We start from the raw sequence: 12,564 nt of genomic DNA, 5'->3' as shown, positions 1-12,564 counted from the left end.
GACTCCTTGGTCTTGAACAAGGTAATTACATGATAAAATCAATATTTGATAAAATGAGTCTGGTAGGGTTGTGCAGAATGGATTGAACAAGAGACAGCCCAAAGGCTGGAAGAGCTGACTGGTGGCACACACAGTCATCTGGGGTTGAGAAGGTGAGGCTGTTAGAGGTGAAGCCAAGAGAGATGTTAAGGAAGAATCCCCAAGACTTCATTTGATGTAGAGGGAAAGAAGAGGGAAGAGTCGAGCAGGATGCCAAGATTCTGAGTTTGAGAAACTGAAAGAAAGAATCATGGAATTGGAAAGGATCTCAAAAATCAGATAGTCCAACTTACTGCTCTGTAGCATCCCTGACGCATGACTGGCATCTCTGCTTGAGCCATCCAGAATGGAAAGCCATTCTATTAAATGTCACAAGTCCAATTATTTAGAAAGTTCTGTCACATATTAAATTAGGCTTCCTTTAGCTTTTGTCTAATTGGTCTCAGTTTTGCCCTTGGAGTAAATACAGAAGTCCAGTCCTTATTCCACATGCCAGCCTTTGGATAGTTGAAAACAGTTATTATGTTCCTCCTAATTTTCTCTTTCCCAAGTTAAGTCCCCTGGTCCATCAACCAACACCCATGATATCTGGCTTTGTGTTCCCTAACCACTTCATAATTTTATCCTGTTTTACCACAGTTTATACATACCTTGAAAGTGTGATATCCAGAAGTAAAGAGTGTTTAGTGCCCCAATCTTGTCTGATCAGCACAGAGCACAATAAGAGTATCCCTTCCTTTTATCTGAACACAGTTCTACTAATAGGCAAGTTTTCTCTTTTTTTTTTCTGCCATAGGCTCACAGTGACATTGTAGGAAGTGAAAACCCGGATGTTTCCATATAAAATAAGTCACTGCCCCAATCCTATGCCTTTTTGGCTTATTTTTTTATCCTGAATTCAGAATTTTACATTTATTCCTATTTAATTTCAACATTCAGTTTGACCTATTGTTCCAGAATCTTAAAATTCTTAGAAACTTGTTCTAAAATCCTTTGTATTGGTTCTCTCTAATTTTTGTATCAAAAGCAAAGCTGTTAAGATTTTTATCCAAGTATTGATAAGTATATCGGACAGGGACCAGAATAAAGTCCTGAGGTCCACAATTGTTTTTCTTGTTAGTTGTTATCAAGTTAGTTCCGACTCGGCAACATTTTGTATAACAGAACGAAACATTGCCTGATCCTGTGCCATCTTCATGATCGTTGGTATGTTTGAGTCCATTGTTGTGACTATTGTGTCAGTTCATCTCATGGCCCACAATTAGAGCTACTCTTTAGATTACATCAATTCAGTAATTCATTAATTTTTCTATGTACTTGTACACTCACTTATAGATCCACCTGCTATCATCCAGCTCACATTTCCCGTTTAGCCATTAAGTTGTTGTGTTGCTGTTGTTGTGTGCCATCAAGTCTATTCCAATTCATAGCAACCCTATATGACAGAGCAAACTGCCCTATAGGGCTTCCTAGGCTGTAATCTTTATGGGAGCAGATTGCCAGGTCTTTTTTCTTGTGGAGCGGCTGGTAGGTTCGAACTGCTGATGTTTTGGTTAGCAGCTGAGCACTTAAACACTACACCACCAGGGCTCCTTACCCGTTAAGTATTAATTATTCAATTTATTCTTTTAATTGGTATTTTAAGGCTAGGAACTGTGGCAACAGCAGTGAATTGATCAGGGATGGTCCTACCCTGCCTTCACCAAGCTCAAAGTCTACTAAAGAAATCAGATACTGAACAAGTGCACTCATGACATGAGAGAAGAAAAGGGAACTGCTGACATGGAAGACAGGCAAACACAACCTAGTCTGAAAGACTTTGTCAAATTCCTGGCAATCCTCAATCTGTTGTCTATTAACCCAAATAAGAAAGGAAATATTTTAGTAATTAGTGATTCCTAATGATGTTTATTTATTTCTTGCCTAAGTGCTCATGCACTTTTATCTGTTCAAGAGGCTACTCTAGACTTTTACTGAGGATCGAGGAGCTCCCCAGTCTTCAGAGTCTAGAGTCTCTTATTTCATGGGTTTTAGAAACTAAGGCCTCATTTGCCTTTGCATTTTGGCTCTCCAAGACTAGAAATCTGAGAGTATCTTACTTTCTCATAGATTATTGTTTGAAGCAACATCTATAACTTCTTTATCTACCCCAAGTATGCAGGTCCAAAGTCATTAAAAGCAACCAGGTGCTATGTCCTTACCTCTCTAAGATTTCAATCCCTCCCAACAATGCTTGTTCTGCCCCTTTTGGTTTCAAGGTTGTTCTCCTTGTTAGGAAAGATTTATTAGAAAAGAGAGAAGGAATTTGGAGTTAACTGGTTTCATTTTGTCTCTCTACTAAACCCTCCTCCCCAAATACTGGGCCCGTTGTTTTTTGTTTTTGTTTTTTTACTTCATTTTTTTTCCTCTCTCTCTAAATATGGCTTAAACGCTTAAAAGCCCTTAGCTTCCACTCTCCGTCCTCTCCCTCACCCCAGCCTCTGGTATTGTGGGTAAAAATTGGGGAAGTTGGGAATAAGTGTGTCTTAGTCATCTAGTGCTGCTGTAACAGAAATACCACAAGTGGATGGTTTTAATGAAGAGAAGTTTATTTCCTCACAGTCAAAGTAGGCTAAAAGTCCAAATTCAGGGCGTCTGCTCCAGGGAAAGGCTTTTTCTCTCTGTCGGCCTTCTTCTCTTCAGTGTTCCCCTGGAATAGGAGTGTCTCTGCGCAGGGACCGCGGTCCAAAGGATGCGCTCTGCTACCGGCACTGCTTTCTTGATGGTATGAGGTCCCCCTGTCTCACTGCTCACTTCTGTCTTTTATATCTCAAGAGATTGCCTCAGGACACAATCCAGTCTTGTAGATCAGGTCCTGCCTTGCTAACACAACTGCCACCCATCCTCCCTCATTAACATCATAGAGGCAGGATTTCCAACACATAGGGAAATCACACAGTACCAGGAATCATGGTCCAGCCAAACTGATATACACATTTTTGGGGGGACATAATTTAAACCATGACAAAGTGCTTGTTGGGGGTTGAGGGAATGGTAAGTATGAAGTTATGATGTGGCATCTATGTGCGGATAATTGGAAATAAAGGGCAAAGGGCTGAGTGAGAGGTCTGGGCTAGTTATAAAAACCCAAACCAAGCCTATTGCCATGGAGTTGACTCTGACTCATAGCGACCCTATAGGACAGAGTAGAACTGCCCCATAGGGTTTCCAAGTAGTGGCAGGTGGATTTGAACTGCCGATTTTTGGTTAGCAGCTGAGCTCTTAACAACTGTGCAACCATGGCTCTGGGCTATTTATAGAGGAGTCAATTCCTCCACATAAAGATGAGTATGGATTATCTCTTCATGGGGAGTGAGAAGAGAGACCCTAGTAGAGGGCCAAGAACTAAGTCATGAGGGGTTGGCACAATCAGAGGAATCCCAAAATTGTAGTAAAAGAAACTGAAATTCGTGGAATAGGAAGAAAACTTAGAAATGATCTAGCCTACCTCTCCCATGTAACTGATAAGGAAATTTTGTCCATAAAAAAGAATTAGCCACCAAGTGTGGCAGACAACTATGAAGTATAGAGTTGCACAAATCCTGAGAGAGAGGGCTTTCAAAAAATAGAAGGTGGTCTACAGGGCCAAATGCTGCTGAGGGATCAAGGAAGGGGAGGGCACTAAGAATTGTTCTTGAAACCAGTTGATGCATTGGTATCTGAGAACGCAGTTTTGATAAAGTAGAAGAAATGAAAGGCAGTCTACAAGGGTAAGTATAGGGGGATAAGGTTTACATATGAAAGAGGGAAGGAGATACTGAGTTATATACACTTAGTAGGGTTGGAGCCCTGGTGGCACAGTGGTTAAGAGCTACAGCTGCTAACCAAAAGTTCGAATCCAGCAGCCACTCCTTGGAAACCCTGTGGGTCAGTTCTGCCCTGCCCTGTAGGGTCGCTATGAGTCAGAATCGACTTGACTGCAACGGGTTCACTGCCAAAGGGTTGGCAGTGCCAGATAAAAGAATAGGATGGGAGCTAGAAGGAAAGCAGAAACAAGGGAAGTTTAAGATAATGGAAATACTAGTATGCTTAAGAAAGAAAGAAGAGAACCAAATGAGAGGGAAGAATGGAGGATACAAGAGAACAGGACAGCAGGAAGATCCAAAAGAAGCAGGAAAGGGATAAGAGCACACGTGGAGGTAAGCTTGGGAGAAGGGAAGATACCAACAAGTGAAAGAAAGAAAGAAGGTGCCACCAAGTGGTGAAGGAGACAAAGCAAAGAGAAAGTCCCACCTCAGAGGACAGATGTGGGCACGTGGAGAGAAAATCAAGCTGATACCAAGGTCAGAGGTATGAGTCTGAGTCCTGGCTCAGCCTCTCCCTGGATCTTTGCCTTCCGTGTCTTTGAGACAGCTGCTTTAGGCTTGCATGTCATAGTACCTGTCTCACAAGGTTTTCTGAGACTTAAATCAGATAACATATGTGGGTATGCCTAGTACAAAGCCTTCCATATATCTTGGAGTTATCAGAGTTTTTTTTTTTTTTTTTTTTTGAAATTCACCTCAGGGCTTGCAATGCAAAGAGAAGAGCCAAATGACTGCCCTACTGAGTAAATTCGAAAGCTCCTGAGATATGCTGGCGGGGCTGTAGCAAGGTTCTAGCTGAAGCTGGAAATTGTGTTTCTTTGAGAAGGGAGACATGAGGAGCCTTCTTGCTGCTCTTCTAGGCAATGAAAGGCAGCCCAGAAAAGCCTTCCAGAAAGATGTACCAAGTGGAAATTGCCAGATGGGATGATGGCAGCAACAGGAGAAGGTGTTTTTAGAAACTACTATTCTTTGGAGTCCCAAAGTCCAACCAGCCCAAGGTGGTGGTAGCAATGCTTTTAATAGGGTTACACTGGGGTCACCAGCTTCTCAAACACTTTCCTCCTCCTTTAAAGCTGAGAATATCAAATTAGAGGACCACACCCCATCCCTGACCACATGAAAAGTAAAATGAGGCCTGCCTCTGACTCAAACTGTTCACAGGGAATGAAGGATCATGTGAAATCATAGAGTCACAGACTCTCTGGCAGGCAGAAACTTTAAAGGCCATTTATTCCAGCTACCTGGCTGCTGTGTGGCTCTCTCCACAGTACTCTGGCTAAGTGCCCAGCGTCAACTCAAAATCCTCCAGTGAAAGGAACCCTCCGAGGTAGCCCAATTCATGCATGGTCAGCTCTGATTCTTTGAAAGATTTTTTATATTGATCCAGAATCTGTATCTCCTTGTAGCTTATAGGTACTGGTCTGAGTGTTGTCCTTAAGGTCCACATAAATCAAATAGCTGATATGTCCTCAGCCCCCTTGATCTCTCCTCCTTGCTGGCCCTCCTCCAGCGGACATGTGCGTCTGTCTCTGTGATGAAGTGTGGCCTCAGCCCTGAGCACTGTTCTTTGGCTGTGCTCTGAGCTGGGCAGGGTGGAACAGGACCATCACCTCCTTCAGTCCAGAATGCTAAACAGCCAGAGCATTTTTAGCATTTTATGGGACACATCATACTATTGATTCACACTGAACAAATTGCTCACTGCGAACCCTATCCTGTTGTGGGTGATTGATTTTAAGGACCCAAGATCAGAACTCTGCATTTATCCCCATTAACTTTCATCTTGTAATATTTGGCCCAGGATCCAAAAGAGATGTCAGCATGGACATATCTAACACAGCTATCATTTATTCACTCAGTCATTCAGTCATTCAATAAGCCATTTCTCTCAGTTTTATGACTTCAGCAAATGTGACCAGCCTGCACTCTATATCTTTATTCAGGTGTACTTTTATTCCAGTCTTTAAGAAAAATGTCCAATGGACCAGAGGCTCCCATACAACACTAAGCACCTCCCTACAGAACAGCTAACCACTGAATTAGTTACTTTATTAATTCATCAAATTCATTCAATAAATATCTGTTGAGCCTGTACTATGTGCCAGGTAGTGACTCATGTGCTGGAGAAACAGCATATAGCAGTGAACAAACCAGACAAGGTTCCTGCTGGTTACAGAGGATAATAATACAATAATAACAATAATAAAGTTAACATTTATTGAGCACTTCCTATGTGTCAGGCATTATTCTAAACAATTTGTGTTTATTCTTCACAAAATACTATTATTCTCGTTTTATAGGTTAAGTGTCCTGAGGCACAGAGAAGTTAAGTCATTTGCCCAAGGTCATACATATCCTAAAGGATGGAGTATCCATCAAAGCAGCCTGGCTCCAGAACCTGTGTTTAATCATTGGGCTTCTACTGTATCTCTGTAAAAATAAACACTAAATTAAACACACACATAAACACATAAGAAAATATTCTCATGTGAGAAAGGGTGATATTTAAGCTGAGATCTGAATGACAAGAAGGAACCAATGTCTCATGATCTGGGGAGAGTGAGAAGAACATGCTAAGATATGAAGTTGGAGAGATGGGCAGGTGGCTTATCATGTGGGGTCTTGTATACTAGGGATTTGGACTATAGTAATTCAACCAGTTATGAGGCACTGGTGGGTTCAATGGTGGAATTATTGCCTTCCATATGGTAGACGGGGGTTCCATTCCAGTCCAGTGCCCCTTATGTGCAGCTACCACCTGTCTATCAGTAGAGGCTTGCCAGTTGCTATGATGCTGAACAGGTTTCAGCGAAGCTTCCGTCTACTTCCGAAAATCAGCCAATGAAAACGTATGGATCACAATGGTCCAATCTGCAACCAATCATGGGACTGGCACAAGACCGGGCGGTGTTTCATTCCATTGTACATGGGGTCACCGTGAGTCAGGGGCCGACTTGACGGCCGCTAACAACAATTCAATCGGCTGTGAATTGCCCAATTGCTTCAGTATCCATCCTACACATACTCATCTTGTCCACACAAGACACATGATTTCCTTTCTTGACCATACCCATGATCAAAGGATGCCCCTTTTAAACTCAGAGAAGTTTTTCCTTCCAGTTGTCACCACCAGTGTGACACAGCAAGATACCCCCGGATGCAGAATCATGATGCAGAATCCCCTGAATATCCATCTTGTTATGTGACATTGGCCAAGTCACAGCCTCTCTGATCTTCAGTTTGCATGGACATTTCCCATTGCTCCATAATGTGGCCTCATCCTAGAATTGAACTGCTAAGATAGTAAACATTTTGGGACACTTTGACTTAGGGAGTAATCACTCCTTCAACCTGTCCTCTCTCTGATGTCTTCCATCCCTCTCTCCACAAGGCCCAGGTAAGCTGTGTCTGCCTTTATGCATCTGGTTTCAGTTATACTACCAGCTCCAGGGATGCTCTTTCCTCTCCCAGCAGCCCTGCTGGTTTGACCCCATCAAGTTCTACTTACCCAAGTGTTATACAACCCTCCCCTTAATTACACACTCAGTCAGCTTCTCCAGAGCTCAGCAATTTGTGGTCTTTGGGCATCACCTGGCTGCTTTTCCAGAGGTTGCTCCCAGGCCAGACCTTGGCGAGCCTCTGAAGCACTGACTGGGTTTCTAAGTCCCCAGTGCCCAGAGTTGAAAGCCTTGTTGCTATTTCACACTCTGTTTCCTTCCAAATTAATTCTCTGGTGAATACTGTGCTTTGCAGTGATTCAGTGTGGGCCATTTCTTCACATCTTTCCCTTACCTTTGAGACTTTTAACCTCTTTCGAATCCAGATTTTCCTCTGTGGAAAGCCTGCCTCAGAGAAGAGCACCCTGCTTTCCTACCAACATGAACAGCTCTACCAACACCAGCCCCCACCTCACAGAACACTTCTTTTACTGGTTTACCTTGTGCATGCCTCTGATTTCAAAGCACACACTTTCCTTCTCTAAAAATCTCTGCACCATAAGGAGCGACTCAAACTGGGCATACAGTGAACCACTGAATTCCAGTTTCCTTATGCACCAAATAAATGAAGATGTAGATTCAAAGTTTGTATTTGAGCAGCTACCATGTCCCACAACCTTTCATATAGTATACTTACTTAACATTCTCCCTCATTCCCCTGCCAGGCAAATAGTATCATCATCCTCAGTATACAGACAAAGAGAGACTGAACTGTTAGGTGAATTTCCAAGGCCCTGGGCCCAGTAAAGTGGAAAAGCTGGAATTCAAATCCCCAGCTCTTAACTCCAAGACAGGTGTTTTTTCACCTTCCCACAAGTGGCTTGTTGTTAGCTGCCGTGTTAGCTGCACGGTAACCCCATGCACAATAGCACGAAAGCTGCCAGGTCCTGCACCATCCCGTGATTGGTTGTGGATCGGACTGTTGTGATCCACAGGGTTTTCATTGGCTGAATTTTGGAAGTAGATCACCAGGTCTTTCTTCCCAGTCTGTCTTAGTCTAGAAGCTCTGCTGAAACCAGTTTAGCATCATAGCAACATACACGCCTCCACTGACAGGTGCATTGGCTGGGAATGTTGTTGTGTGCCATCGAGTTGATTCTGACTCATAGCTACCCTATATGATGGAGTAGAACGCCCCCGTAGAGTTTCCTAGGCTGTAATCTTTACGGGAGCAGATCACCAGGTGTTTTCTCCCTTGGAGCCGCTGGTGGGTTTGAACGACCAACCTTTCAGTTAGCAGCTGAGCACTTAACCATTGCACCACCAGGGCTGGGAATAGAATCCAGGTTTCCCACATGGAAGGCAAGAATTCTACCACTGAACCATCAATATCCCAAACCAAAAACCAAGTCAAATCTGTTGCCTTGGAGTCAATTCTGACTGGAGTGTCTTGAGTACTGAAGTATTTTCCTGGAAGGACAGCCTCAAACCACATGCAGCTGTAGGCCTTCAGACAGTGGAAAGTCCCTATATCCTAGAGAGGCACTTTCTTTACAACTAGGGGGGTGATAAAAGTCCTCCCTTCCCTACTTGTTCTGTACCCTTTTACTTCAGCTCTGCCCCAAATCTCACAAACAGGAGATGATCTGGGATGGTAAAGGTAATTGATCAGCAAAGAGACCATGACTTTTCAGCCATGGGTTTCTGGTTCCAATTTTATTCTGATTATTAGGAATGCTATTTATTTATCAGTAATCCTAATTAATCAGGTTAGGACATGCTCCTTGGAGCACAAGCACCATCCATCCCTACCATAAAAACCAAAATCGTTGCCGTCGATTTGATTCCGACTCATAGCGACCTTACAGGACAGAGTAGAACTGCCCCATAGGGTTTCCAAGGAGCAGCCGGTGGATTTGAACTGCTGACCTTTTGGTTAGCAGCTGAGCTCTTAACAACTGCACCACCAGAGCTCTATCAATGTCCCAAGCACCCTAAAACAACTCAACTTTTAGCCACCAAGGTCTTACCACCCAGTTGGTAAGCCATCGAGGACTGGGCACCCACTGCCCACAGCTGCCTGCGGAACACTCAGGAGGAGCCACAAAGAGGCTTCATTGGCAATACTATGAGCAATGCCTTACATTTGTATAACACTCTTCACATTACAAAGTGCTTTACAATTCTTATCTGTGTGGTTCCCTAGGATAAATCTGCGAAGGAGGCAGTATATTAAGTTCCCATTTTAGAATGAAATCAGCTCAGGAAAGTTAACTGACTTGCCCAAAGTCACACAGATAGCAGAACTTGAACTCAGAGCTTGTGACTCCAAGACCAGTGCTCTTTCAAGTTCTCAGACAATAGTTCGGACCCTCTCTTCAAAATGGTGATTGTGCAGACTCCCCCCCGCCACGCCACACAGATTCACAGATACATACACACACTCTTCCTTCGGGGTGGGGTACATTTCAATAGCCAGGTGGAGTGAAAGGAATCCTGTGAACACCTGAAGACCAACATATTATTGGGAAAAGTGTGTTTCAGGTCTTTCCAGCAGCCAGCCTAAGACAGGGACCAAGTTCCTCGAGGCTGGCAGGGTGGACTGAAGGGTTGGGACTGCAAGGTCCCCCTTGGCCACTAGAGGGCAGGGTCTGAACAAAGCACACAGCTGCCTCTCCAGAGAATTCCGCAGCCAGCCCAAGGGAACCGTACTTTCCGTAGCAGTCCCCAGAATACAGGCTGATACTTACCTGCCATATAGTAAACAGAGTAGTTGCCTTTAACCACTCCCAACCTTCTTTGCAGGCAGATAGGCAGTGCCCTAGAGGATTCCAGCTGAGGAGAAGGGGTGCCAGCTGCCATTTACAAAGACCTGAGTTTCTCATAATGAATAGAAATAAGTCTGCATGCCAGGTCCCAGTGCTCCAAGGATTGGGTGGGGGGATGAGGGGGTGTGGGGAACAGGGAGCTGATAACTCTTTCCTCCTTCTCCCCAGGTGTGCGCTGCAGGGTTTCTTTCCTCTTGGCTGTCCTATTAAAGGGGAATCAGCACAGAGCAGTGACTGGCATCTGTTGTTATTGTTAGGTGCCATCAAGTCGGTTCTGACTCATAGCAACCTTATGGACAACAGAATGAAACATTGCCCAGTCCTGCGCCATCCTCACAATCATTGCTATGCTTGAGCCCATTGTTTCAGCCACTGTGTCAGTCCATCTCATTAAGGGTCTTCCTCTTTTCGCTGACCCTCTACTTTACCAAGCATGTTGTCCTTCTCCAGGGAATGGTCCCTCTTGATTACATGTCCAAAGTACGTGAGACAAAGTCTCGCCATCCTCCTTCTAAGGAGCATTCTGGCCGTACTTCTTCCAGAATAGATTTGTTTGTTCTTCTGGTAGTCCATAGTACATTCAGTATTCTTCCACAACACCATAATTCACAGGCATCAATTCTTCTTCCGTCTTCCTTATACCTTGCCCAGCTTTCTCATGCATATGAGGTGATTGAAAATATCATGGCTTGGGTCAGGCACACTTTAGTCCTCAAGGTGACATCTTTGCTTTTTAACACTTGAGAGAGGTCTTTTGCAGCAGATTTGCCCAATCCAGTGTGTCTTTTGATTTCTTTTTTTTTTTTTTTTCCCTAGGCAAAGAACTTTATTAACCTTTGTTTCAAATTTTATTCCCAGGCTTGTTCAGCTTATTTAGCTGCAAAGAATGAATTATGTATAAGCAACAACTGAAAAGAGCTGCAATGTCCAAAAGGCTTGGGCTTAAAAATATTAGAGATCTATATTTCATCAGATCCATAAACAAAACAATTTTAAAAAGCAGTCATAATATAAAATAGCAAATTTCATCTTCTTCAGAAATTGACTCAAATCAGTTTGCCTCATCCTTGGAAGCCTCATCAAAACTCTGCACAAGATCTGGAACTTCATCATCATTACCCTCTCCAGTAGCAAGTGGTGCTTTTCCATCCACGGATTGTTTTGGCAGAGCTTCAGCCAGTCTTCTGAAACTAGTCCAACTGCCTGCGCTGAGCTGGTTTAAGATGCTGGGTAACATTTCTGACAGCTATTTTGTCTCAGCATGGCCTGTAATGGTGAAAGTGTTCGCTGCCAGAGATGCCTGAACTTTAGGATTGTTAAAGTGGATCACTGTTCCTTGGTCTGTAAACATATTCACCTCTTCAATACCAGAGATATTGTTCACCCCTAATTTCTTTAAGAAAAACTGAAGTTTTTTATCATCTGCTGTAGCTGTTCTATGAACCACCTTCTTTCTGTGAGCAGTTCCTTTTCCACCAATGTGCACTTGTGCCTGCAATTTGGCAAGTTTCTCCTGATTCATGATAGTTTCTTTCATCTTGTTGGAGCTGAAATGGGGCCATGTGGGGGACTAGGGTTGGTGCTCAGGGGGTCTCTGGCAGACCAGCTGAGATTAGGTGCACACACGCAGGGACGCAAGATGGCAGCTAGAGGGAGGCCAGATGTTGTTTGATTTCTTGATGGCTGCTTCCATGGGTGTTGATTGTGGATCCAAGTGAAATTAAATCCTTGACAACTTCAATATTTTCTCCATTTATCATGCTGTTGCTTATTGGTCCAGTTGCGAGGATTTTTGTTTTCTTTATGTTGACGTGTAATTCATACTGTAGTCTTGGATCTTCATCAATAAGTGCTTCAAGTCCTCTTCACTTTCAGCAAGGAAGGTTGTGTTATCTGCATGTCTCAGGCTGTTAAGCAGTGTTCCTCCAATCCTGATGCTCCATGCTTCTTCATATAGTTCAGCTTCTCAGATTACTTGCTCAACATACAGATTGAGTAAGTATGGTGAAAGGATACAACCCTGACACACACCTTTCCTCACTTTAAACCACAAAGTATCCCTTTGTTTTGTTCAAACAACTGCCTCTTGGTCTATGTATAGATTTCTCATGAGCACAAGTAAGTGTTCTGGAATTTCCATTCTTTGCAATGTTATCCATAATTTGTTATGATCCACACAGCTGAATGCCTTTACGTAGTCAATAAAACACAGGTAAACATCTTTCTGGTATTCTCTGCTTTCAGCCAAGATCCATCTGACATCAGCGATGATATCCCTCGTTCCATATTCTCTTCTGAATCTGGCTTGAATTTCTAGCAGTTCCCTGTTGATGTACTGCTGCAACCATTTTTGAATTACCTTCAGCAAAATTTTACTTGCATGTGATATTAATAATATTGTTTGATAATTTCCAC

At 43.3% G+C, this 12,564-nt stretch overlaps 1 pseudogene; it reads right to left on the bottom strand.

Moving 5' to 3' along the window:
• Positions 1-10,967: 10,967 nt before the first annotated feature.
• LOC101355709 (transcription factor BTF3 pseudogene) lies at positions 10,968-11,721 on the bottom strand (annotated as a pseudogene).
• Positions 11,722-12,564: the final 843 nt, after the last annotated feature.

The sequence above is a fragment of the Trichechus manatus genome, unplaced genomic scaffold (genome assembly GCF_000243295.1).
Source record: "Trichechus manatus latirostris isolate Lorelei unplaced genomic scaffold, TriManLat1.0 scaffold00073, whole genome shotgun sequence".
Lineage (NCBI taxonomy): Eukaryota > Metazoa > Chordata > Mammalia > Sirenia > Trichechidae > Trichechus > Trichechus manatus.
The sequence above is the reverse complement of the archived record's forward strand: the minus strand, read 5'-3'. Positions and strand labels throughout refer to the sequence as shown.